The sequence below is a fragment of the Vicia villosa genome, linkage group LG6, assembly GCF_029867415.1.
Source record: "Vicia villosa cultivar HV-30 ecotype Madison, WI linkage group LG6, Vvil1.0, whole genome shotgun sequence".
NCBI classification, from domain to species: domain Eukaryota; kingdom Viridiplantae; phylum Streptophyta; class Magnoliopsida; order Fabales; family Fabaceae; genus Vicia; species Vicia villosa.
In genome coordinates this window covers 113,084,931-113,109,053 of record NC_081185.1, presented here as the reverse complement: position 1 = coordinate 113,109,053, position 24,123 = coordinate 113,084,931, and the positions used below count along the sequence as shown (strand labels likewise).

The window sequence follows — 24,123 nt, the reverse complement described above, 5'->3', positions numbered from 1 at the left end:
CAATACAATGGATATTCTTCTTCTAGATCCTCTTTCCTTCTGAAACCTCTTTTGGATATGAAATTTTGTCCCTATTCTTCTTCTTCTGAGTTTGGGGTGTATCTGGATTTGTTGTGTTGTGCGATTTGGCTCTTAATCAGGTCTGAAGGGTTGAATACAATGAAAACCAATTCGCCAATTCATCAAACAGTGAATGAACATTCTCAAGATCAAGAAGCTTCAAAACTTTCCTCTTCTATTCATTACTGTGAAATTACACAAAATTACTATGCATCTCTAACAAAATCATAGTTTCAAGTAATCAAGAACTAAATTTACACTGGTACCTTAAGAGAATCAATGAGAAAAAGAAGAACGTGGGCTGCAAAATGCTTCTCGCAATCAGGAAGTTACCCAAAAAATTGAAATATAAACACAGAGCACGAATTCAGAATTTAGTTTGTAATCAATCATATACATATACGAAATAATAAGAAATAATGAAGGCGGTCATACAACAAGAATGATTGAAAAAACGAAACTGCAAAATGTAGAGTAAGAGTAGATCCAATTTGCACATCTTTATAGGATAGAAGATATGATGAAAGAGAAGCATGGGTAATGACATAAAACTGGCCAAGAATCTGAAAGGTTGGAATTGAGAAGGTAGAAAGCATTAATTAGGGTGGACAGGCATTGATTGAATTTCGGCGGACCATTGAAGCATTTGTTGCTGTTAAAAAATTCAAACGCCAGGCTCAAATGAAAAGAATTAATGACAGAGAGAATTAGAAAAATTAATAAAATAATAAATTAAATAATAATAAAATAATCTACTTTTAATATAATAAAGTAGAATACATATGAAATCCTATCGTTATCCCTCTCATCACCAATTTGAGGGTGATAATCGGGAACATAACGGTAATTGCATTTCCCTAAATATTTTAATTAACAAATAAACATTATAATTATGACATTACTTCATACCCCACCTAAATCAATTAATTACGCTTTGAAAATCTCAATTTGTAGTCACCCTTTTTAAAAAACTACCTTGAAACTCAACAATTTTATTGTGGAGCCTTTCACTCTTCATCCTCTTGAAATCCTACAAAACCTTTCAAATGCCATCATCATTGTTCTTTACTCCTCTCATAACTCTATAAATTATGGCATTTGATGTCCACCAAGTCTCAAATCGTCCTCAACCAAACCTTCATAACATTAATGTTTATCTTCATCTTCAACGTGTTTCATACGAAATTTCCAGAAAATTATCTGACACCGCATTCCAATCGATCTTCTCCTTCTTAACTTTTTCGCCACCCACATAACAAAATTTCCATTTAATCCTCCTCCATCTCTTATGCTTACTCTTTAACCATATTATCTTTCAACGAATCCAAGCTTTTACATTTATGGACGAAACTGTCGATGCCGACTCCATCACCATCAAAGTTAATCCCAATCAAATCGAAGTCAAGTTCTTCAACAGATAAATCTTCGATCTTCATGTCTTCTATTGAACTCTTTCTCCATTTCGAGTTTATGTTGAGTTTATGTTGATATTGAGTTATGTATATTTGCTAAAAAATCACACATATTTGTCTTTTCATTCCAGTATTAATTTATCTTACAGATCTTTGAGATTCTTACCGATCTTTGAGATTTTAAATTGATTTTAGTAGGATCGTTGTTTCAAATGCAGGATTTGATATTAGAGAAGTGATATTAGATACTATTGTAAACAATTATATGATTTAATGATATCAGAGAAGTGATATTGGATGTTTCCTTTTAACACCATTTATTTTATGTTTTTCAACCCCATTTATTTTATTTTAATTAAATGTTTTCATATTAATTGAATTTAAATTTAAATTCAGAATGTCCCAAATCATACTTTATGACATTTTATTATTAAGTTAAATCATTATAATATAATCCCAGAAAAAAAATAGTGACCATTTAAATAGTGTATTTTAATCTGAAGATTTTGGTGTTATTTTGGACGGTTGGTTTACCCAATATTTTATTTCACGCGTGAAATATTGGGTTTATACAAAACATCAGTTTCCAATGCTTCTATATTCCTTTAGTCTAAGAAAACGTGAAGTCCCTCTTTTGTCATTGCACATCATTTGTATTATTTGTAGACCTTTTTATTAGACTTTTGCTCTTTTATTTCCCTCTTTTGTCATTGCACATCATTTGTATTATTTGTAGACCTTTTTATTAGACTTTTGCTCTTCTATTTGCAATTTTTATTAGACTTTTGAATATATGATCTATGTATAATTTATAATTATTATTATTTAAAATTTAAATATTATACATAATTTTGATATGTGTTTAATAAATTTTAAAATATTCCTTTACATATATTTTTAAGTAATAAATATAATAACTACATTAAAATATGATAATTAAGTAAATCATTTTAAATTATGAAAACTTAAATTAATTTTTGAAATTACAAATATATTATAAAAAATTATGTTTTTATTTTTAAAGGTTTTTAGAAGTTTACATAATAGCTCCATTACTTCGATTTTTAATGTTTGTATTAAATTGTGTAATAAAGGATAATAATGATTATTAACATGACTTTTAAATATTTGTATTTAAAAAAAATAATAGGATAGTTATTCTTATATTTATATTATAATAATAACAATATAACAATAATAATAATTATAATACTTCCTATAAAAAATAAATATTAATATTAATAATAATTATAATAATAATTTATTATAATTGTAAATGGTGAATATCTATAAAATTTATTTTAGATATTTATTACATATTAAATATTATAAAAAAAATTCTTAACTTGGATAAATTTACACGTCGAATTGTAACTAAAAGAATTATAATTTATTGATTTATAACCAATTTAATTTATTTATCACATTAATATTTTAATTTATAATAAATAGAGATTTAGAGGAATTGATAGAAAAATAAGAGATTTACAATTGTGTTATAATATTAAATTATTAATTAAGTATATATTTTAATACAATTTATTTAAAATAAAATAAAAAGAAATTTGTAATTTTATTAAAGGATTAAATTATTAAATATATATTTTCACAATATATAACTTAGGATTTTAGTATATATATAGATATTGGATACTATTGTAAACTATTATATGATTTAACTATGATATCGTATAAGTGATATTGGATGTTTCCTTTTAACATCATTCATTTTATTTTTTCAACACCATTCATTTTATTTTTATTAAATGTTTTCTTATTAATTGAATTTAAATTTAAATTCAGAATGTCACACATCACACATAATGACATTTTATTACTAAGTTAAATCATTATATATTAATTCTTTAAAAAATCTTCGGAAAAGAAATAGCCATTAATATAAAAAATCTTCGGAAAAGAAATAGCCATTAATATAAAAAATCTTCGGAAAAGAAATAGCCATCAATTTATTAATTCTTTAATGTCCACTTAAATAATGTATATTAATTTGTAGATTTTATTGTTATTTTAGACTATTGGTTTACTTAATACTTTGTTTCACGCGTGTTTAGACTATTGGGTTTATCAAATATATATATTTTTAAAATGATGTTATTATACAATTATAATTGTCGCACAAAATATTAAAATTCATTCACGGTAAAAATTCTATATGTTATTATTATTATTATCAATAAAATATATTTAAAAAATAAAACTCAAAAGGAAAAGATTTAAAAAATAAAGTAGAGATTTAATAGTGTGCGGGTAAAAAACCTTAAACTCTATATGTTATTCATTGATTTAAAAAACAACCATTACAAAATAAATGGATAAATTTTTTTTCTAAATTATATAAAATCGTAAAAATTCACTAAATATTTAGTGATAAAATTATAACACTTATACTAAAAATTGATATAATATTTGTTTCAACAAAAAACATGAGACAATTATGATGTATGGAAAACACAATTTTCTTATGAAAAACTCAAATTTGTCAATATTTTTATTTAAATTATTTTATTATGTGTTAAATGTTTATAAGAAAGATGGATAAATGCATAGTATATTTTTCAAAAACTTTTACTTTTAAGTTTTTCAACCATTGTTATTTGTTCAAGATTTGTCAGAGATTCCTTATAAAACTTAACTTTATTTAAATTTATTTTTTATTAGATGATAAAATCATATATTATCAATAGAATCCATAAATTTACAATACAAAACAATTTAAAAATTATAGACATGTCCGACGGGCCTAACCTATTTTTTTAACGGGCCGACAAAATATTACTTAAATTGATCATATATTAGAGATAATATATTTACCGACTTCTGAATTACTATAGCATATAAATTCTAAACTACTACACAAGTTTAACAAACATAATATTATTCAATCCATCAATTAAACATAAAATATGGACTGAATTTAGAATTGATGGAAAACTTCATAAAAGTAAAATAATATTGTGTATAATCTTTCCGTTAAATTATTTACATTTTGTAAGTTCAAAACCTATTCTAAATAAAAAACTACTATTACTATTATTATTACTATTAATATTATTATTACTATTATTATTATTATTATGAAAATTATTATTAATATTATTATTATTATTAGTATTCTTATTATTATTATTATAATTAGTATTATTATTTTTATTTTTATTAGTATTAATAGAATTTTGAAATAATAATAAATAGCTACAGTATTATTACTGTTATTAATAGTATTATATGGCAGCAATACTTATTTAAATAGTTTCAGAAGGAAACAAAAATAACAAATATGGAAATGGCCTAGTGGTGTTACTTAGAGTTCATGAACCTTGTTGTCCTCAGTTCGAGTCTTGGTGTGACCAGAAGTAATTACATTTTTTTTAGAATTTTCTAGACTTTGGTAATAACATATATGCCACGCGTGCACAAAATATACACGTCAGACGTCACGCATGCACTATTAAACGTCTGTTTCCATCAAATAGACGGAGAGGACTAACATGCCACCTTTTTAATAGATAAGGGGTTTATTTGAACATTTTAAAAATTAAGGGACCAAAATGGACCCCGAGATAAAGTTAAGGGACGAAAAAGGGTATTTTGCCAATTTTTTTCTATTAATTCGTATAAATTAATATACATTTTTTAACCATAACTATATAATATTTATTTAATATTTATATCGACTTTACGTGACCCGTGCGAATGCACGGGTCTTTTACTAGTTAAATTTAAATATAGTAAGTTATCATTAATAGTATGTTTTAAAATAGTAAGACTTTTAAGAAGATGAGACTTGGCAAACTTGCTAAAGAAATCACCCTGCTTTATTTTCTTGTATGATAACATTCATAATAAATAATAAAACTAAAAACCCATATACAATTAGAGCCCAATAATAATAGCCCAATAATAATAGAACAATTCTTGTATGGTCACGAACCTAAATCCATATTACTATTGATCAATTTTTGATTGTTTCTTTTGATTTGAGGACAGAGACATACAATCAGTACTCATTGCCTCCTGAGTTTGATCAAGTTCCACCTAGAGCTCCAATTATTGGTGTGTTGGGAGACTCTCTTTGTTTTTCTTACAGTTATAAGGAAACCGATCTAATTATATGGCAGATGAAGAAATTTGGGGTCGAAGATTCTTGGTCTCAATTTCTTAAAATTAGTTGTCACTCTCTTCAAATTCATTACGACTATACTGAATATATGAAGTTTTTTTTTAAATTGGTTCCACTATTTCTTTCTAAGGATGGTGATACACTGATACTTAAATGCTTTCAAGAAGACCAAGAAATTCTCTATAATTGGAGAAATAATACAGTAGTGCGAACAAAAATTACTGCAACTACAACAACTACTGATGATAGAACTGTTCATTATGCCTCTTGCACAGCCAATGACCATTTTGAAAGCTTAGTTTCAGTTTTTCTGAAAGTAAGTTCCTCTTCCATCGGTTACATGTTGGTAGTTATGTTAATTTGTATATGTTGTTTTCGTAATTATCAATTTTCTGAATATTCTTTTTTATGATTGGTTAGATTGATTATATTTATTTGAGTGGATTTCCTGTAGCTATCAACAATATGTGATATTAACATATCTAGATATTTGAAGTGACACCTGAAGTCTGAACTTTAGGAAAAATGGATACAAGAAAAAGAATAGATCTTATATTATTTTTAGTTAGTATATGCATTTCTTGTTTATTATAATAAGTAGTAACAGAGATGATGAGCTTTGTCATATGGGCTTTATTTATTATAATTGAAGTAAATATAATGAAATACTACCAGATCAGGTGGGTATTTGTACTTTGGAAGTATTAATCTCATTTCTATTATAACAAGGTTAAGGAATTTCATTATGAGGTTACTACTGGTCAAAATCAATAGCAGCAGGAGAAGCTATTTCACATCTATTCTTACTAGCTAAATGGTGTGCAAGAAAAAACATATTTGTTTAGTATCCTATTTTTGTGAAAGAATGATATACACTTGATTATTATCGTACGGATTTTTATTAATATTTGTTGTTCAATTTTATAATTTTTTTTATATGGAATTATATTTTCCGACTTGATGAAAACACTGGGAGTTAATTTGATCTGTGGGATTGCAGAATTAGGAGGACTGCCAAGACCTAATACAATGTGGAAATTAAGAGCTTAGAAGAAAAGCAGTGTCTAGGGAGGATGAATTCAAAGGAACATGGTTTGAATTAGTTTGGATTTTAGAATGAAATTTGTCCAGGTGTTTTGGAACATGATTTTTTCATGTATTTTGTTATAAACCTCTTTTATTTTTAACTATGTTGATTTGGATAGGGAAATACCTCATTGGACACTTTCATTTGTTATGTATTTGTTGGATTTTCATCTTGCTTTTTATATTCAAAAATTTCAGTTAGGTGCATTCGGTTGTTTATCTTTGAATCAGTTGGGAGAGACTACATAATGTTGGCTTTTCTATTTCAGCAACAATTTGTTTTTCTTGTAACCAACTTTGAAGGCATTTATTCTCAGAGTATTGTGACAATAGTAATCCATCAGTGCTATTAAGATAGATGAATCACCAACACCACATGACTCACCACCGTCAACAACACCATCAAAGTCAAGTTTGGCTACAGGAATGAAAGAAGTAGTGAAAATAAAGAGATTGGCGTCGGCGTCGAGATCTGGTGGGTGGCATCAAAGATCGATGTATGTAATGCAATGACTCATTGATATGGAAGATATTTAAGCTAAGCCTCATAAAATTATAGTTGAAAGCTACTGAGTTGTTGGTTGATTTTAATTCATTGTCATGGAAAATCTCAATGGTTTCTAGTCTAACTTGCAGGCATATAAAGGTTGGGTGAGTGATTGCTGTCATGATATTAAAGGTTTCAGATTTCATGAATTTAATGATGTTTGTTTAACTATATATTTACCCAAAGTATGTTTATGTGTTGGTTGATTTATAAGTGTTTAATCTTGTATTCCTTAATGTTTAACCTCTTATTCTTTCATTTTCATCTCTTAATGATTCCTTAGTTTTGATGTAATTTTCTGTGACACTTGAAGATGCTGTGCCAATTTAAGGTATCAAAACATAGGAGACACCAGGTTAGCAGTTGAACTCGTTGTCAATATGATTTTTAGTTGGAAACTTGATGCTTAGAGCATAAGTAAAGTATATGTATAAAGTAATTGAATTATATTCTTGTGAATCTTGTACTCACATAGGTAATTTGTTAATTTTATTGAGCCTACGACTTTAGCTAGGTTTGATTTTGATACCTCGGGTGTGTGTTCTGTTTTAAATATAGGTGAATAGGTTGGTTAACAGTTGTCGATTTCGATTGGCTTCCGATTATAAGAACATTGTTGTAGTGACTCCTTTAGCGTTGCATCACTAGTTTTTGTTTGCTTCCTGAGATTAGTGACATAAATACGTTCTTGTGGAAGTGTGTGGGATGAGTTGTTGATTGGTCTAATGTTCTTATCAGTTTGCCTAACTGATTTCTAACAATAGTCCAGTGCAACAGTAGACATTGTGGCACATGCATAATGCAAACACATCTTATTTGCTGCATAGGCAATTTCATATATATATATATATATATATATATATATATATATATATATATATATATATATATATATATATATATATATATATATATATATATATATATATATATATATATATATATATATATATATATATATATATCAGATAGCAGATAGCATAACTAAAATGGATCTGTAGGTTGCAGGTTCATCAAATCCAACTAATCTGAACAAAACTTGAACTGTTGGACATTGAAATTAGCAAGCATTAGGCAAACAGGCAGATGTGCTTTTTTTCAGCCCATATTTGTTGTTGAACCCCAAAAAAGCAGAGAAATTTTTGGTCAAGTCTATTATTATATCTTAGTTATGCTTATGCATGCATAAGATTTATCACTACTCACTAGGCCCTTGTAGACAGAAAAAACAATCATGGCGTCGTAGTGGTGACACTCCTTATTGTCGCTATGTCACAGTCATTATCAAACAACGCAACCAATTTGTTAAACCTTTAGGCTATGTTTGGGAGTTTGGAAAAAAATGGAGGAGATGGCTTTGAAAAATAGGAAGAATTGGAGGAAAAGAATAGAAAGATTTTAGTTTGGAGAGATTTGATTTTCTTCATAACATTAAAATCCTCTAATTTAGGGGAACTCAAAATTTGTATTAAAATAGAGTTTTGGAGGACTTAGACAAAATATTCAAATATAATTTTTGTTGCTATAGGATTTCAAGTAGTAAATATACATTAATGATAAACATTATTTTATCATTCTAAATAAAATCTTTTTTTTTAAAATTATTAAAAATTTCTCTATAAATTTAAAAAAAAAAACTCAGTTTTCGAAGCACTCCATTTCCCTTGAAAATTTTACATCGTACCCCTACAATTAGACTTATACCCCTACAATTTTTCAAAAAGGCCAATTTTATCCTCCAATGTTTTTAACTAATTTACCATTTCAATTTTTACTACAAAAAAAATTGCTAAATGAGTTTCAGCAACACTTCAAAACCGTTGCCTAAAATATAAAGTGTTCCGGTTAAAAAATGTGCTAAATGAGTTTCAGTAACGGTTAAAAAGTGTTGTCTATTTACTTAGGCCACGGTTATAACTTGTTGCCGAAATTAATTTAGGAAAAATTATCATTACCGAAACACTTTTGAAAAGTGTTCAAATAGAGTGTATTATTAACATACCGAAACAATTTATAAAAGTGTTTCGGTTCAGAAAATAGCTAAATGGTTTACTGTGTCTGTAATGGTTTTAAAATGTTGTCTTTCTACTTTTGGCCACAGTTTTCCTTTGTTGCCGAAATTATTAAAATGATTTTTTTTTTTAATTTTTGAAAACCGAAACACATTTAAAAAGTGTTTCGGTATGAATTTCTTTACCGGAATACTTTCAAAAAGTGTTCTGGTGTTTTTTTTTGTAAACCATATTACTTTGAAAATGTGTTTCGATTTATATATTTTTGGGTGTTTCGAGAGCTTTTCTGAAATGTGAGAAAAAAAGTAAAAAAAAATCAAAATATGAATTATTAATACAAGTGTATTTTGGTCTAATTTTTTTTCGTGTAAAGGTATGAGTGTAATTGTAGGGGTACAACAAAAACAAATCATATTGATAACACTAAAACACATATTCCGTTTTGGCTCGAATAGTGTCATTTTATCACATTTTATAGTGTTATGCTAGTAGTTCATGCATGTTTCAGGTACTTTACAGGTAGAAGTTGTTGCACAAAGTAATCAGACGAAAATGACGTGAAACGGAGAAAAAAATGACAAAATTACACCGGTGGCGGCGATCTCCATGGCGCCTGCCATGACTAGACAGTCATGGGGTCCACCAGAGATAAGGAAAAGAGCAAAGAAAGGAGTCCATGACAGGACTCCATTGTTGCATCGTATAAACTAAAATACTCTTGTTTCAATTACTATAATCCTATGTGGATGAATCACCTAAATTTTCTCTACAAATACCACTCCAAGTATTTTGAGGAACCACGAGATTTTCATTAATCCAACCTCAAAATGTTATTGGAGAATTCCATTGAGACGCAAACTCTCTCTAGGCTATAACATATGATGGAGAGATTTGTGGCAACACAAACTCTCGTGAATGAAGATTTTAGAAAGTGAAATCTCACTAACAATACAACTCTTACGCAGCTAAACATTGTTGTCGAGTCCCTCGTGACTAGAATAGACACCTCTAGGACCCTCCTTTGAGAGACGTGCGGATGTTGTAACAACCAACAAAGAAAAAAAAGGAAAATCCTAAGGAGAGTGATAATGAAGTTGAGCAGAGTTCTGGTGAGAAAAGAGTAGAGGTTGAGAAAAATCCACCGAGAGCACCCGACAGGGAAGTTGTCGAAGAGGTAAAGAAGAAAACACCTTATGTTGTTCCTCCTCCCTACAACCCACTGATTCCTTCCCTGCATAATATTTGTGAAAGCTAAGGTAGACTCCCAATCCAAAAAATATGTGGAGTTATTGGAAAATATTCACACCAATGCACATTTGTCTGAGATCCTGCAGAAAAGGAGAAAATTAGAGGACCATAAAACCAGGGAAATCATTAGTATTAAGAGGGGAAGAATAGTCTTTGAGATGGTGGATTAAAGGATTAAAACCAAACTTGAAAGGCTGATACTCGGGATAGAGCCAGAACCACCCCCACAAGTTCAGAAGAATGAACGACCCCATAGAAGAAAGAAAAGAAAAGGTGAGGGATATGAGAGATGGCTCGATAAGTGGCCATGGAAACCGAAGATTATTTACAGTTTGACCGATGAATCATTCTCGAGAGAACCGCCGTGAGTGATTAGACTCCTGAGTCGTCGAGCTATCGACGTTAAAAGAAGCGTTGCGTGGGAGGAAATCCACGACCTTTTTTTATTTTTTTCCCTGATAAAATAAAAGTGGTAAATATTGATCAGTACTAACTTAACTTATATTTGTAAGAACAAGATTTGGTTCTACATATTGCCATTATTTTTTATCATAACATTATATGATATCTTAGAGAATAATTGAGTGCTCTAACGATTTATGTCTAGTGTGTAGCTTTTGCTAAATAGGTTCTGACTCTGAAGATAAGGCGTGTGAGTCACCAGGTTTTGAACACAACATTGTGACTCTGGAACAAACCATCAATATTTTCATCGTTCAATTCAAGCTCCAATGCTTCTATAACAACAGTTCTGATGAACGTTGGTAATAGAGCTTCTAAGAGAAACGTTGTGAGAAGAGCTTCAAGAGGAGGAAAATGGTGTGATTATCAAAGTCAGAAATTACCATGACAAATAGTTTTAGAATGCAAAATTCTCTAAATTTTGTGGTTCAAAAGGTATTAGTCATGAATTCCATTCCCAGGAAGATAGAATTGTTAAGCAGAATACTAGAGCAATACAAGAATTAGTTGGAATCACGCTTCATGCTAAATAACTGCAACATGAATTTTGGGCTGAAGCTATGAATACTACTTTCTATATTCATAACAGGGTGACTTTGAGAGGAGGAACTTCAATCACTCCTTATGAGTTATGGAAAGGAAAGAAGCCTACAGTCAAACATTTTCATGTTTTTGGAAATAAATATTATATATTGACTGATAAAGAGTCCATAAGAGATGAAGGAATATTTATGGGGTATGCTACACGAAGCAGCACTTATAGAGTGTTCTACTTTAAACATAAAATTACAATGGAACTTCTAAGTGTGGCTCTTGATGACTCAGTTACTGAAGAAAACGTGGATGTTACAGACAAAGTTGGCACATCTTATGTGCAGACTAATGAAGTAGTAAGAGATGAAATTTGTAAATTCACAATCACTGAATCATTAGGTTCTCAATTCAGCAAAGGCATCTCTACTAAAGAGAAGACAGAACAATCCAAGGAACTAACTCTAAAACACCCTAATAAGTGGGACATCACTGAATTCGGTAAGAAAGTATCTAATGTTGATTGATATTTTTCCTTGAGAAACACTCTATTTTTGAGACCAATGGGAAACAAATATGTGTTTCATAGTGTACTATTGAAGCTAAAACAAGAGGAAGTTTATCCAAAGTGTTAAGAATAAAATAGATGTTGAAGAACTTGAATGTCCCACATAATGTTTTGACATCACAGTGTGCTTATCTAAAGATTATCATATATCTCATTCAACATGGATGGAACAAGAATCTTGATAACCTATTAATCAAGGATTTTGTTGAAGGTAAGGTTATTACCCTGGATCATATAGACAACAAGGAACAACTTACTATTATGTTTAAAATAAACCAAATTAAGAACATAAGCACTAGGATTTGAACTTGTACTATTAAAGAGTTATAGCAATTACAAACATGGAGAAACGCAACTGTTATTACATCTTTCCTCTATTTTACGAGGCTTAAGAAGCCTAATCAAATTGCTATGGACAAGATATGGACAAAAGGTCTGTGCAAGACAACCACAAGGAATGCAGAAGGCTCTTTGACAGGGTCAAGAGGTGGAAGACCACCTAAAGGTGATCAGTTTTGCGTGTTTCCATTAAATTTGTGTGTTTCCAACTGCGTGTTGCTTGATTGCAATATTTATGTGCTTCAATTTGTTTACATTTACTCTATTTTTTGTCAGTTTTTTGCTAAAAAGGGGGAGTAAAGTGTTAGGTTATTTTTGTTTGTCCTGATATTAAGACACATGTTCTGACATGTTGATTAGCATACTAGTAGGACAATGCTACTACTAAGGAAATAGTTGCTATTGTGGTTGCTTGCTGGATGTAACTATTAAGGGAGAGCATGATAGTCTGTCATACTTGTTGATTGTGATGTGCTCCTGCTACTTAAGACTGGAGAAGTGTGTGCATGATGTCTTAGCAGGTGCTCTGATATCTTGCCTGATGTATGAGGCTTTTATTATCTTCTATTGCATATGCCTCTAATGTCTGAACTTGGGTAGTTCACCTTTAGATATCCCTTTGAAAGGGAGTACTGGTTTTATATTACAGGGGGAGTAATTGACATGTCTATTTTAATGTCTGAACATCTGACTTCTAGAGTTTTGAAGAAGAAGTTTGTGTAACTGTTGTGCATCTGTGATATATATTTGCAGTTTGATGTAGATTCACATGCTATCATGTATATTTGGTTTATCTCTAGGACTTAACTTTGTTTATGCTCTGAACTAGTATTGCTAGTAATGGATTTCCTTCATGGCTTGGTAGCCCCCAAATTAGGTGTTGTTGCACTGAACTATGTTAACAATTTACTTTGTTCTTTATCATTCTGCAAATTTATTTCAGTTGTGATATTTGTGCTGTCACACAACAGATGTTGTCTTCATATTATGTGTTATTAGGACATCCGGTTACAAGTGCTAGAATTTCAAGAATGGAGTTCAGAAATTCCAAGAGAAATGCAAATTTTACAAAGTGTGAGGAAAATGGAAAGTAGATAGAGTTTTCTTCTTCTCACCCAATCCTATACCAGTTGCTGAGCCCTGACGCGGCTGGAGTTATCTCTTAAAGATTATACATCTCAAAAATTTATCAAGTCTCTCTTAGGGTTGTATCCCCAAATTAGGTGTTGTTGCACTGAACTATGTTAACAATTTACTTTGTTCTTTATCATTCTGCAAATTTATTTCAGTTGTGATATTTGTGCTGTCACACAACAGATGTTGTCTTCATATTATGTGTTATTAGGACATCCGGTTACAAGTGCTAGAATTTCAAGAATGGAGTTCAGAAATTCCAAGAGAAATGCAAATTTTACAAAGTGTGAGGAAAATGGAAAGTAGATAGAGTTTTCTTCTTCTCACCCAATCCTATACCAGTTGCTGAGCCCTGACGCGGCTGGAGTTATCTCTTAAAGATTATACATCTCAAAAATTTATCAAGTCTCTCTTAGGGTTGTATCCCTTTTCGTTATGTGTTTAAGGATGTTCCTTCTGAGAATCATACTTGTAGTTTGTACTCTTCTCATTATGATCTAAACCTTTTGTAGTTGATCGATGTGAAGTTAATATTAAGTTGCTTTTATATTAAATGATGTGTGGTTTAGTGACTTGTGTTAAGTACTTATAAATCTATTTCTTTGAGTGATCAACTTAGAAATAGGTAAAAACTTGTTGTTGTGAGAGACCAACAACAACTGGATTTCAAAATAAAAATGGTTGGAACGAGTAGGATATGGATATTCACTCACCTTACTTGCTTAGAGATAAGAAGTTGTAACGATTGAGGAATTCACGATACAAACAGATATATGTTATGGTTATAAGTGAGACTTAGAGATTTGTTCCATTCCCTTATTTATGCATGCTTTTATGTTGTAGAAATACACCACAAGATCACTCTGACCCCTCCTCTCATGACAGTGCACATCACTACGCATTATCACTTCTAAAATATTGATGGATCATAGCTCAACTCAAGCACTCTTGATACATTTTCAGTCTCATCTTTGCATTATTTTACTACTTGTTTTACTTGAACACTGAACTTAATAATACCACTATTATTTCTCTCTTTGCTCATGCTTAATCTCAAAGACAATTATTTACAGAAATCAATATAAATAACAATGTTCACTCCCAGTGGGTACGATACTCTTATCTTTATCACTTGCTTCAATCAAACATACATGTATACTTGCATGTGACACACCATTTGATCCCAATAGGTATGTCATCTATGTAATCTAGTGCACTAGTGTGGACATCTAAGGGGACTGCTTTAGTCTATATAACCCAAACACAACAATGTTTTTGTGAATCTTTCTGCGGCGAGTGCTTTAGTCTATATAATGTCTTATTTAATTGAAACTTCTTATTGGCCCCCGTATGGAACTAAAATTGAGTGGAATCTCCATATGCACTTTTTCCTCTATGTTTTCATGCAAGAACACATATTTAATAACATTTTTTTGTAATTACAATTTGATAATTACTAATGGGGAAATTGTTTTCATTACTTACCTCCAAAATAGATGATTTAAGTTCTTTCTAGATCAAATCATATTTACCTTTCCTCTCATACATTATAATAGGCGTCAGAGATGCTAATTCTTACAAAACAAAAACAATGGAGGAATTGAAATAGTTTTTGGAGTAGACTCGTGACAATGATTAGGAGTAGGTTCACTCGCAATAGGTATCGACTCGGATACATAAGTAACTAAAGACTAGGAATAGACTTAATAGGTCCAAGAATAAATTTACTCAAAATAGGACATGATATAAGTGTTTTAGAGATTCTATGACTAAGGATCAAAACTCAAACCCATAGTCGGAGTCATTCATATTCTTCCTCGAGACTGAAGACGAATGAAGTACAACACATATTTTTGAGAAATGTGTCGACTTTAGAAATAAAGTACTTATGATTGAGAGGGTGATAATTTTTGTACTTTATTATATTAAGAGGATAACCCACAAAGACACATCTGCATGCACAAGAATCTAACTTAGCTCGTGTTGCTTATGCACATGGACAAAAATGACACACTCAAATACTAGAGATTCGAGATCTTGCAACATAAATGCAGAAGGAAAAAATGAGATTATAAACCAAGGTAATTAAAACCGGACCGGATATTAAACCGGTATAGACATCGGTTTAAGGTTTAAAGGTCTAAGGTTCCCATCAACATAAATTAAAAGAGATGTTAGTAATTTTTAGTCATGTGTTTTGATATTTTTATTATATTTTTGAATATATAAGGTAAGCAACTTATAGATGTTTAACTAGTTTTATTATTTTATTAAAAAAAATTAAACAGGTTAGAGTAACATACAGGAATACATCTCTGGCCCAAGCCCACTTGTATATGTAACCCTAAAACACTAAATAAAGTGACGCTGAATCTTTCCAAAACCTTCAATCATATCACACCGCCGCATCTCTATTCTCTTTTCATCATCTCTCCCTTTTCATTTCATTTATTAATTTGATGATTTACTGTTGGTTGTTTGTGATATCATATACATGATTCTTCTCTTAACAATCTTAATAAAGGTTTCAACATATTTATTCTCTAAGTTGTATAAAATCAGCATTTTTTCTTATTTTTTTATAAGAACATAAAAATCCGGTTCAACCATCTGAACCGATTAGAACGCCGGTTTTTCCGGTTTCCATCCGGTTTAGCGGTTTGTTTCCCGGTTTTGAAGCAGGGCGGTTTTCAAATGTAATTAAACTGGATACTGGCCTGGTTCCCGGTTTAACCGGTTGAGCCGGCCGGTCTGGTCCGGTTTTCATTACCCTGATATAAACTAAACACGACTAACATTACCTATAATATGAGATGATCCATGATTAATTAGATAAGAAACAATCAAAATTATTTCTACCCAATATGATATTGGGATATACATTTGAAAGATAAGAGCTCGAGCGACTTTAAGTAATGATTATTTTTCTTTATTGCAACAAAATTTTATTGTAAGGTGTTGACACATGTGAATTCATGAATTTTACCTATAAGGTACTGGAAAGCATTTCTCCAACTATTTCATAATCTCTTTAGGATAGATAGAAGACCGGTTTGATTTGGAAGGAAGTGGCGGATTGAATTGATTTTGTTGATTATAAAGGAGGTAGCTTCTTAGAGAACTTTACCAAGTGGTGTTATTTTTGCAAAAGTAAGGGAGTTAAAAAGGGTAAAGAGAGAAGCATTTGGTTGACAATTGTTTGAAGCTTGTGGATTCTTAGGAATGACATTATTTTTAAACAGGAAGGTTGGGATATTTTGGAAGTGGTTGGTAATATTAAAGCTATGGCTTGGAGGTGGTCTTTATTAGGAAATATTACACATACCAATTGTAACTTTTATGAGTTTTGTAAAAACCCTTTATTTTATATCTCTTAAGTTTTATTTGGTGTGTAATTTTTCTTATCCGATTTGTATTATCGTCTCCTTTTATAACCGGGTTTGAGAATTTCTATTCTCTTTTCAATGAAACTTGCTTAAAAAAAAAAAGATAGAAGACTTTTAAAAACCTTCACCACAAGCAAAATATCACATTGCATCTAGAGACAATGCTAACCTTCATCATTTTAATGGCCATAATAGCAATTATTAATTTAGCTTTAAAAATAATTGTTTTGTTTTAATTTTTGAAATTCCCATTCAATAATAGTAAAATGTTTTTTGAGACTATTTTGATGATAACACATTTTTAAATTAAATACCACTTTACTCGACATTTTTATGGTTCATATTTTTGAAAAATCTTTATTAAAAAAAATCCTAAAAGAAAAGAATATTTGTCTTTTATTATTCATAGTTTAAGAAATTACATTTTTTTTGTTAAATAATTTATTATCTTAGGGGTTGGGCTTTCACATATACTCCTAAATGGACTATGATCCTTCACATAATGACTCATAATTCACTCAAATTCTTTCAATGTTGGAGCCAATTGGAAATCTTGAAAAGTAAAACATCTCAAAGGAGGGTCATAGAACTGAGCCCAGGTAACCAGCGCCCATATATCCATTCTTACAGTCAAAAGGTCAAATATCTCTCCAGAATATTTTCTGAAGGCATCCCGATTGATTGTTGTCAGCTTGACACTCAAAGCTTTTAAGCTATCTACATTAGACATCTTGAACTTAAATGCAAAGTTATTCCTTCTTTTTTACCCCATTTTCTTTTCAAATTCTCACCACAACTTTGATTTTTGGATTCCCTGAAAATAAGAATCATATGCTATGAGCTTTTTTATGCAAATGTATGTAAGGTAATGCTATATACGTATTCTGGGTTTATAGGCGATGTGATTTCAAACGGCCTGGATGTGGATTTCTTCTGACATAAAGGTTTTAAGTGCTTTGTACATAGTGATTATCATAAGGGGTGGCTCTAGGGTTTCATAAGGTTCCTAGAGTCACGAATCTTTTTTGAAAATATTGCCATTAATAATGAATACTCATTAAACAACAATACTCTTAAATGACCTATTCTGAGCGAGGTTTTCATGCCAACCAGGAGAGACATACGTCAAGAAGAACAACACTACACAACCATCGAATTAAATTTAGGTTTTTCCTCACACTCGGGTATAGTGCCTCGTTCAAAGTGCAAGCAACTAGAAAATCCAACCCATGACATATAAGAACCATGCAGCAGATAGCCAGCAAAAGTAACACACAAAAGATAAAAGATTAAAATAAGGTAGAATGACACAAATAAGCAATGTTAACATTCATCTCAAATCCAACTAAACTAGGATTGACTCTCTAACTCCCCAACAGAGTCGTCAGCTGTCACGGTGCAAAAAATACCCGAGCTAATGAACGCTCAAATTTCAACAAGAGTCGCCACTAAAGTTTATTTTTAAATGGGGAAACATCAAAATCTAAAGGAACAAAAACTTGGTCATCACAATCGAATTTAGGTCTGGGAGTCGATTATGTGCGGGGAAGATATTAGTACACCACAAATTTGTTGCACTCAACGGGAACCATTTAATTATAGGTTGTGAATAAGAGTGTTAGCTTAACGTATTCGGTTTCTTCTTTCTTCTAATTATTGTTGGACATTTATAAGAAGGAAAAAATAATTTTTTTATTAGGGTGTTATAGGGAACTCAAAGCTACGTACTATTGTGGCAATTTAATCCTCCTTTTGTTAATAACATGTGTCCATGACGAGTTAGTGTTTCCAAACTGTTATGTAGGGGTCTTCACTTCAGCTTCAGGATTATTTGCAGGATTATCCTCATTCACCTTCATTTCATTTACTCTCCATGTCTTTGTGGTCTTTCGACTTTCAGTGTTACATTGATGCCCTACTTTTTGACAAATTTCACAATATTTCAGCTTCCATTCAAATTCAATTGGTTGATTTATCAACCTACCATTACTATCCTTTATAATTATGTTCTCATTTTGTTTATGAGTAATATCTACTTCAACCAAAATTCTAGCATAGGATACGTGCGGCTTGTTGGCAGTGCATTCATCACAAAGTAAAAGCTTGCTAATAACACTTCTAATCTTCCCCAAGCTCTTTACGCCCCAAAGGTGAAGAGGTAATTAGGGAAGCTGAACCCAAATTGACAGAGTACGCAGGCTATCTCTTTGAAAGTTGTACTTTGAGTTCCAATCCTTTAAAATCATTGGAACATTGTGAATTGTGTAGGGGCCCTTTGTTAGCCCCATGTCTCTATCATTCATTGTCTTAAATTCTAAGATGAAATAGCCTTCTTTGTGGTAATTAGGGGTGGCAATGAAATCCATTAACTCAATATCCATCCGATCCATCCACTAAATAATCCATCCTATCCATCCATTATGTAAAATATTAGTTAATGGATTGGATTCAATCCATCCATTTAGACTCATGGATGAATCCAGTCCATCCAACACATTATGAAAATCCAATGGATTGTTTTTATTTTTTATTTTAAATTTGATAGATTATTTTTATTATAAAATAATACGAAATATATTTATTCAACAAATTAAAAAAAATTATTATAAAATAATTTAAATATCTCTTAAAGTCTTATACTCTAAATTAAATCTTCTTTATTTTGTTTATGCAATTTGCTAAGAATAGTATATATTTGTCAATTTAATTCATTCACGTTGAAATTATAAAATTGAAACAGTAAAACAACGTTTTTACTTAATTTTAAATCTTAATGGTCTTTCTACATACACCACATAGCTGGAGATGTATTCCTAGTAAAAATAACGAGAAGTTAACAAACGAATTGCTGGGAACGTATTTCTATTTTAAATATTTAGACCTCAGTTGGGGGTTTCGTAAAGATTGGCTAATTTTTTGTTTTAGTTACATGAATTTACTTTGTTAATATTATAACAAATTGATTTTAACATTATTATATTAACCACTTACATCTAATCATATCGTTTATTAAAAAATAATTAAAAAATTATGTTATTAAAAGAATAATAAAAAATTTAGTTTAGAGATATTTTTAGAAAAAAATTGTAAAATTTTAAAAATCAAATAAATTTTTGTAGAAAAATTAAATTAACTTTATGGATGGATGGATATCCATCCATTAAAAAGTTGTTAATGGATGGATTGGATGGATTATATCTTTAATGGATGGATTGAATTGGATTTTTCAAAAGAAATTTTAATGGATTGTTAATGGATTAATGGATTAATGGATTCATTTGATCCATCCATTAGCAATCCAATCCATATCCATCCAATCCATCCATTTTGCCACCCCTAGTGGTAATACATGTTTAGCTGTTGGATGAAATTCCAGGCTCTTGTCATGTATTGTTTAACTGCATGTCTACTAAAGTCCTTCCCTATGGCATACATGATAGGAGCTAATTCCCAGTATTACATTTCAGACTCCATATCCTCATCCTCAATTTCAACCTGTAATTCCCCATCAAGAAGTTCAGGAGAAATGAACTCAATTGTGAGACCATTTCTTCATGAATATGATTCTCGCTAATGACATCAACCCAAAGTTTTTTAGGAGATTCTCCAACTTCTAATTTTGACACACTCTTCAGGGTATCATTCACAACCGCATCTCCAACTTTCTCTTCAATTAGATCCAGGTGAAAAGGTAGAATAGAGTCTTTTTTGGTGTCTTTTTTGGTTCCAAGGAATTGAACATTAGCGAAGACACCTTCTTCTTTGGTCGTCCTCTTCCCCTTGCCATACTCCAAATTTGAAAAGGTACAATAACCCTAAGTGAGAAATAGTCCCTAACCCTAGAGCTTAGGACTTTAAACAATTTTTTGATTCGAGGTTGTTTTGCTATCTAAAGAGGTTTGAAACCTGAAACGCACAACGGAGAGCCCCTAAAAATATGTTGATTTTAAAAGTAATTTTATAAAGTTAAATAAACAATTTATTAATTTATTTTCCAATTTGTAAAACTAAAAACAAATTTTATAAACTAAATCAAACCTCCTATGCATACAAGAAAAAGAAAATGATAAATAAAACTAATTTTTTTAAAAAACTAACAATCATAAATTTTAAATAACTTTTTAGACAAATTTTTGACCGAAAGTGATTTGGTTATATTTTCTAAGAAAATTATTTATTTGTAATACAAGATTTTTAATCTTTTTGACCAGATTTTTTAATAGTATTTTACTTTAACTTATTTGATAAAATAATAATTAAAGTTAAATATCTTAAAATATAATTGCAAATTTTAAAACAGATGTTATTGACCTAGGTTTTATTTATAAGAAGAAAAAAAAGTTATATCAGATTAATATATAAATTAAATACACTGTCTTTTTAATGAATTTAAAAGTTGTTTTTTTTATAAATAGGATCACATAGAATATTATTTAATATATTTCATGAGAAAATAATTAAAAGTATCTTAAAAATACTTTCAATATCCATAATAATAGTGAATATTAAATATTATGTAATTAAAAATATATTTATACTTTAAATTTAATGGATTGGGCTATTAGCCGATACAAAACAAAAAATAAAAGAAAAAATAAAAGGGAATGATAAAGAAACTAATAAAATTTCAAAAGGTGACTTAATACTTTCTAGACAAGTTTTTGACCGAAAATAATTTGGTTATTTTTTTAAAAAAATATTGTTATTTGTAATACAAGGGTTATAATTTTTTGACTTGAATTTTTTTAATAGAATTTTGACGTATTAATTGTTATAGTATTTTTTTTTAATATATGTGGTATTTAATCAGTCAGATCGACTAATCCATATAGAAGGATTAATGATTATAGTATAATAATTAAGAATATAATTGTAAACTTTTATAAAAATATTTTAAAACATTTCGTGAAAAAATAATTAAAGGCATTTTAAAATATAATTTTATAATACTATAAATATATCATTATTAAAAATTGTATCACTTTTTTAAAATTTTGTTAACTTTTCAAATTCAAAACTTAAAGACAAAAATTTTAAAATCTATTTTGTTTTTTTAGTTTTTAAAATTTAAAAATGAAATGTTGATTTTAAAAGTAATTTAAAAAAAATAAATTTAATTGGAATACACTGACGGTGTAAAGAAGTTTTACATCGTTAGTAAATCACAACCGTCAATCTTTTGAGAGTGTTTGACTTTTATTTTAATTTTTTTAAAAGTAATATAATTGAGTAATAGTGTAAAAAGTTTTACACTGACAGTGCATTGCAATTAAACTAAAAATAAATAAAACAAACTTTGAGTTTAAAGGTAGTGCACGTTTAAATTAACTTTACACATACAACCAATCAAAATTTTTATATTTGGTATGTCATATTAGTTTTTTTAAATTAAAATTATATTTTAATTGAATAAATGGTTGTGATTGGTTGACATCGGTGCATATCCCTTTTTCTCAAAAATTTTTTTTTTTTAAATAAGATGACACAGAGTAAACATTTCATGAAAATCCCTTGAAGAATCCGTATAGTATATACAATCATGTCGGTGTCTCCGCTGTTCTTCCCCAACGATCTGATAGCAGAGGTGTTATCCCTTCTTAATGTGAAATCTATTCTGGGATTCAGATGCGTTAGCAAATTCTGGGATATTCTCATTTTCGATACCACCTTTGTGAATTTGCATCTCAAAAGTTCTGCAAAGCGAAATCCTCACTTATTACTCCTCACCTCTCATACCAAAAAATTCCCAGCTAAGGCATTATATGGCAGTGATGCAATTGAGCATGATTCTGGTGTCATTCCATATTCCATAAGCACTTTAGTTGAGAATCCTTCTTTCACCATTTTGATCGACTCTGACTACATCGTGCAACACAAAGAATGCTCCGATATAGTTGGTTCCTGCAATGGATTGATCTGTTTGAGTTGTGAATACTTCAACTATGACTACGAGTATCATGAGTACTGGCTCCGATTATGGAACCCAGCCACCAGGACAACATCTCCAAAATACGGCCTGTTTCGCTTATATCGCAATACTCCTGGTTGCCCTGAATCTACAGGTAGTTACAGATTCAGCTTTGGTTGTGATAATTCTACTGGCACTTATAAGGTAATGGCATCCTGTTACTTTCGTCATCAACAGAGAAGCAATGTGAAAATTTTAAGTTTCAGTGATAATGTTTGGAGGGAAATTCAAAGTTTCCCTGTCGAACCTATGCATGCCGACAATGCTTGTGGAACTGATTATGATGGTGTGTATTTCAAAAGCACTATCACGTGGTTGGGTATTTGAAATAAACTTTCATATACCTGTTCACTTTCATATGACCATACTGATATTAAGGATATTACAATTGAGCATTTTGTTATTGTTTCGCTTGATTTGCGGACAGAGACATATAACCAGTATTTATTTCCTCGTGATTTTGATGAAGTTCCACCTGCCGCTCCAATTTTTGGTGTGTTGGGAGACTGTCTTTGCCTTTCGTATTGTTCCAATGAAACTGATTTTATTATATGGCAGATGAAGGAATTTGGGGCTCAAGATTCTTGGACTCAATTTCTTAAAATTAGTTATCACACTCTTCAAATTCATTATGACTATAGTGACGAAAATTTAAAGTATCATTTTTATTTTGTTCCGTTGTTTCTTTCTGAAGACGGTGATACACTCATACTTCAATGCAATCAAGAAAAGCAAGCAATTCTCTATTATTTCTTCAATTACGGATGATATAGCTAGTGATTCTTGTTCTTGCTCGGTCAAAGGCTATTTTGAGAGCTTAGTTTCAGTTTTTATACGTAAGTTTCTCTTCCATGGTTTACATTTTGGTATTTAATGTTAAGTTGTCTGTGTATTTTTTGAATGACTATCATATACCTCCATTTTTTTTTAACAAAGAAAATGTTAACTTTCATATCTAGCATTGCAGAATAAAAAGGGCCGCCAAGAGCTAATATAATTTGGGAATTCAGAGCTTAGAGCAACAACAATTAAGGCAATATCGTAGGAGGAAGAATTCAGAGGACCACGGTTTGAATTAGTTTTAGAATGAATTTTGTCAAGGTACCCGGGGACATAATATGTTGGTGAACTTTGTGATAAACCTCATATTTTTATAAGACTATGTTTTATTTGATTGGGAAATACATTATCGTATGTTTTAAAGGTGGTTATATATATAATGCCAACAT

The 24,123-nt window shown here is 30.1% G+C and overlaps 1 pseudogene; it reads left to right on the top strand.

The window, feature by feature from the left end:
• Window positions 1-22,465: 22,465 nt before the first annotated feature.
• On the top strand, window positions 22,466-23,662 carry LOC131614370 (F-box/kelch-repeat protein At3g23880-like; annotated as a pseudogene).
• The last annotated feature ends 461 nt before the right edge of the window (window positions 23,663-24,123 follow it).